The sequence below is a fragment of the Octopus bimaculoides genome, chromosome 13 (assembly GCF_046866305.1).
Source record: "Octopus bimaculoides isolate indiv1 chromosome 13, ASM4686630v1, whole genome shotgun sequence".
Classification (NCBI taxonomy): Eukaryota; Metazoa; Mollusca; class Cephalopoda; order Octopoda; family Octopodidae; genus Octopus; species Octopus bimaculoides.
In genome coordinates, this window is record NC_142940.1 from 229,475 (window position 1) to 235,474 (window position 6,000).

A 6,000-nucleotide genomic window follows, 5' to 3' on the forward strand; every position below is an offset into this window, starting at 1 on the left:
ATATATATGTATTAATATATATATGTATTAATACATATATATATATCGCTCAGAGTAAAAGGCAGACTGTATGACGCATGTGTATGAACAGCCATTCTACATGGCAGTAAAACATGGGCCGTGACTGCTGAGGACATGCGTAAGCTCGCAAGAAATGAAGCCAGTATGCTCCGATGGGTGTATACATGTGTGTGTATGTATGTATATACATATATATATATATATATATATATATATATATATATATATATATATATACATATAGTATGTGTGTGTGTGTGTGTGTGTGTTGGAAGTCATCTTGTGACTGAGTAAGACCAGTTTCTAAACTTAGTAAGTCCATGCAAATGTTCCAAGGACGTGAGAAGCATAAATTTGTTTTGAGTGGGTAAAGTGTTGCACAGCAATCAGCCCACATTTCATTGCAATTAGCTCTGAAACCAGTGGCAAGGCAACAGAGATTGAGACAACCAGAAACCAATTTAGCTTCTCCTTGAAGGAAGTTCTAATGGGAAATAAGGGTCCTTCACTCACAAGGGTTCACATAGTACTTAACCCATAGCTGGGACCATAATAGGTCCTCCTATCTCGGTCAGAGTTTGACCTGAGAACAACAGGGGCCAAGAGTTGCTGCCACACTTCTCAAAACCCTGAAACTTTCATACCAAGGGGCTCCAGTATTAGGGGCAGTTTAAAGTCATACCCAAGACGTGTGTGTGTGTGTGTGTGTGTGTGTGTGTGTGTGTGTGTGTGTGTGTTATGTACAACTATCAGTGAGAAAATAACAACATGATGAGAAAGAAAAAAACAAAACAAATTGCTGATGACAGGATGTGTGGTTGTTTGTTTAAGTTTTAAGTTGTAAACATAGAGATAGTCAAGGTAAGGGGGAGGGAGGGAGAGGGAGAGGAACAGACAGATGACAAAAATATGACAAATAAAACTAGACGGCATCTATGATTGAGAAAGATGTATAGAGTATATGATAGGTAGGTAGGAAGTTAAGGATGTAGGTAGATAGGTATGTGTTTATATGTGTTGGTGAGTATGAAGAGAGAGCTAATGGAAAGTAAGATATGTATAAATAATTGTATTGTGGATAGGGAGAGGAAAGGAGATAGACAGAATGATATACGTTTTGTGCATGGTGAGAGGGAGGCGGAGGAGGAGGAGGGAGAAGATCGCCAGGTAACTGAATGTGAGAGAACAATTAATAGGTAACATGGGTATTAATGGTGTTGTTTTGTTTGCTAACAACAATATGACAAAATAACAGAATTTCAAAACAGCAACGTAACAAACAATTCGGAAGTTGAATCGTTGTTGCTGGTTTAAGTTTTAATGCTTGATTTGGAGAGTCTTTAACTTCAGAAGCAATTCAGCAGATATGCTGTTTTGTTCTGTGTTTTCAACAAGTAACTGGAATGTTTGCATCTTCACTGTTTCCGAGAAGTTCTAGATATATACTTCCATTACTCTTAGCTTGTACCTATGGCTCAGGGTGGGGTTCTAATTCTTAACGAAGTCAGCCTTTACAATTCACACGCTTATTGTAACCATATTTCGCTAAACATTCTTCGACATGATATTCTGTGCTGCAATACTGAATAAGAAGTGATTTTGTGAAGATGTTCTTATATTCTAGAATATAACTGCTGTTGCGTAATTTCTTTGTGTGGTGTGAACCCCATAAGCAAGGTAATTCATTAAAAATATTAGCGGTTTTCATATATAGTGGTCAGACGCGAACTGGTGGCCCCTTCTCAGATCTGACTAAACAACAGAAGGCAGCTTCCTGGTGTTATTGTTGTTGTTATTGTACAGGCTGTGAGACCAATATCGTAATTCGACTTTGCATGCATACGTCAACGGATGGATGGATGCAGGTGTTTGTGTGTGCGTGCGATATATTTTTTTTAAAAAACGATTAAGAAATAAGAGTTACCTACCTTAGACTTTCAGGCACATTCAATTAGATATTCTCTGTTACATGTGCGCAAGCACGCACACACACACACACACACACACATTTGAGGATGGTGGACTTGTAACCGATTCTTAAACCCATTTCACTCTAAAAACCAGCTCACAATTGACCTCCCCATCACTGATACCATCTCATATGGTTCCTAAAGCCTGCCTTGTACTCACAAGTCATTGCACACAGATTACAAGTCAGCTCTCCAGCGGCAGCGGCGGCCTGACCATCTGGATGTTGGGACCTATAAAGTTGAGTGAGTCCATAGACTGACCTACATAAAATGTACGAGAAAATATGCTGGATATCCCACTAGTAGATACGTCGCCTCTGTGACAAAGCTTTGTAGCTGAGTAAGCCTGCCTTTGAGAAACAGATACAACCACACAAACACAAACTCAAGAGCTGTTGGTCTTCCTCAGTGTGGCTTATGAAATCACAATCCTCAGCATAGAAGGAGATTACGAATGAGAGCTCTAGGTAAAGGAGGACAGAGAGAGGAGAAAAGGCAAACAGACCCTTTAATGTTAAATTTGCTGAATTTGGCATTAACAGCCTTCTTTAAGTTTGGTGAATGACCACTGTTTGAAGCTGTACTGGTCACCAACCTGAGATGAACAATGGTTGGATGGACTCAAACAGCTCAAACTATTACCAATTACAGACTTCCTCCTAGTTAGGCCATCACCACAGGGCTTTTTTTTTTGTAAGCTCATGTACCATTCCAGGATTTCAAAAAGTTCCTCTGTGGGAATTTGTTTTGAACAGATTAAAGTGTTGCATAGTACTGAGCCCACTTTTCAGTGCAACCAGCTGTAACACTATTGGCACGACAAAGGTTGAGATGGCCAGAAAACCAACTGCACTTCAGGTTTTTCAAATGAGTTTACTTTCTCCCAGAAGGAAGTTCTAACAAGAACTAGAGGTTCTTCACTCCTAGTGGTCAGGAGTCTCTCACTCCTAGCTGTTGGGTGGTTCATAACTCTACTGAATTCATCTACCCTTTGACAGGTTTTGTTTTTTGTCTTGCAAGGTGATCAATGAAAACCACCATCCTTACCAAGACACTTGATAGGGTTGATATCCTTACCAAGACACTTGATAGTGTTGCCGGTGGCCCCACCGTGTGATGCATTGTACTGGGTTACAGGATACCAGTAGCTCTAAGAGTGATCTGACACAACATACATACACACACGCACATATTCACATATACCCTATCAAACAGTGCTCCAGCATGACCAGTGTCCAATGGCTTGACCCTGTAAAAGAATATATTTTGTATGAGGCAGGGTTCATGATGGTGGGTGTGTATAATGCTTAGGTGACAGTGTGTATATACTGGCTGAGCATGTAGGATTGTGACTATCAAAGATGTTTAGTATTTCAGTATTTAAATCATAATTTTTTTGTTTTGATGTCAGATTTAATTTTCATATTATGTACTCTATATAATGTACTCTATATTTTTGTTTACACAATTCTGTTTACTCTATCAATCAACATTGACATTGAATTATCTTATTTACACCAACTACATTATCATTTGGCTGTATCTCTTCACTCGTTTACACCTGTTATCAAATAACTCAGACTACCCTTGTTCCCTGCATTTATCAGATAACACTCCTTACCCTTGTTTACTCCACTTAACAAATATCTTTTTTTACACGTGTTTGACCTTCTTATCAAATATATCTGTTTATACATGTCTAACCTTGTTTTGTCTTAAATGTCTACTTGCTGTTAATGCCCTTGGCAAAGACAATAATGTTAAACTTCTTAATCCTCCTCTTTGAAAACAAACAGCCTTTGTCCCTGCTCAATAACCAGGAAACAAGGGCCAGTGTAGACCCATCTCTTGACTGGAAAGATTCTTTCACTTCCAATATCCAACCTGAACATCGACAAGTCAATGTCAGTGGAAATTGAAAGATGGATGCTTACTATAAAGTGAAACTACATTACAATCACCCAAGGCCCTGGATGGTATTCTTAAACTGATTGGCCTAACATATCAAGTAGAACATTTCATCACCATTTTTAAAAGAGTCATTTGCTAATTGGAATGGTAAAGAATGAGTGTTTTATAAGAGAAGTCAGAGGAAACAGTTGATAACTTATCTCAACTGTTATAAGGTCTCGAATATGGATTTCTGGTTGAGGTTTAATGTTACAGATATTCTAAGGAAGAAACCATTGATAAATAAACTCCAGGAAGTAACTGGTTCTTATTTTTATCTTTCATCTCAGAAGAATGAAAGACTCAACAGACATCACTGGGATTCGAACTTAGAATATAAAGGGTTGCAATTAAATACTGAATCTCTTTTGTTCAAGGTTTTCATGATTCTGCCAACCCACCATCAAAGACCCTTACTACAATGGAGCCTACTACTACTACTACTACTACTACTGCTACTGCTGCTGCTGCTACAGTCACTGCTGTTGTTGTTGTTCAGCCCCAGGTGAGCAACAATGGACTGGACCTTTGATCAAAATTATCAGAGCTGTTCCAGCTATGACCATCGCATCTTTGAAACAGGTTTTTAGGATTAAAAAACGTTCCTGATTGCAAATACATTTTATTGTTTTAAACACTCAACAACAAATAATTTCATTCAACCATTCAGGATGTGTTGTGATGTAAAACGAGTGAGAATGATGCCATGTGAAAGGCTCCCATGTGTTGTGGCCATTACCAGTGCCACCTGATTGGCACTCCTGTGCCAGTGGCACATAAAATGCACCCATTACACCCTCAGAGTGGTGGGCATTTGGAAGGGCATCCAGCTGTAGAAACCCTGCCAAATCAGACTGAAGCTTGGTGCCTCTCTCCAACTCATCAGCTCTAGTCAAACCGCCTAACCCATGCCAGCATGGAGAGTGGACATTAAAGGATGATGATGATGATTTGATAATAAAGAAGGATTAAAGCATTGCATCATGTAACTTGATTTCTTGAATAAGCCTGCTGCTTTTGTAGAACACAATGTTAAGCCAAATATTTTAGTTACCTTAATTTTAAGAGATCTAATTTAAAATGACCCACCATGCAGAAATAAATTCTGAAAAAGTGGGACAGTGTGAACTAACAAGACTCCAAAAGGTTAAGTTATAATGTATCCACGACTAAATTACCATGGATACACAGTCCTACTCTTTCTTTCTTCTTTTTCTTTTTCTTTTTTTTTTTTTTAGAGGGTAGATAATTTGAAGATTTGGCTGCTGTTTGTGGCAGGTCACACAGCTGCACAGGGGTCCTATAATTGTATCTACTATTTGTGTATCAAAGTATAGCATATGTCCTGAAAATTGCTGCTGCTATTGCCGCCGCCGCCACCACCACCACCACCATCCAATATGTCCGTCAGTAAGAGAAGTTATGTAAAACTGCTGTTTTACTTTTTTAATCCTTGAAATATTTCCCTTTTATTAATTCTGGGTAAGAAAACAATCCTATTATCTAGCATTAATTCTCAGCTAAACCCTGTTTTGTTTTCATGGATAATAATACCCTTCAGGGTCCTATTTCATGATCTGATATTCCCTTTCAATGATTAAACTTTATTTCCTTCCTAAATCAATATTCACAGACAATATAGATATTCTGATCCTTCCAACAGGTAATCCTGTCTGATAGGGACCATTACTTAAGTTCACTTGTTATCCCTTAAATGTGAGTGTACTCTTCAGGCTAAGCACATCTATTATGCACCATTGCCATATAAGAGAAAAGGAGTATGGGCATTCACTTAGTACTCCTTTACTCCATCTGTCACATATGTTTCAGTATTATGCAACACATGCACACTGTCGATGCAATCAGTAGATGCACCCGTTAGGGTCAGCTTGGTGAGCAAACGCATCATCAGACAACTGATGCATTGAGAACATCCAATCATATCCGATGCTTCATATACCTTAGTCTGTCCTGTATGCATTCTGACGTTACCCATCCAGTGGAGCTTACTGGCCTCGTTTCTTTCAAGCCTTTGCATAGCCTCAGTAGTCATAGTCCA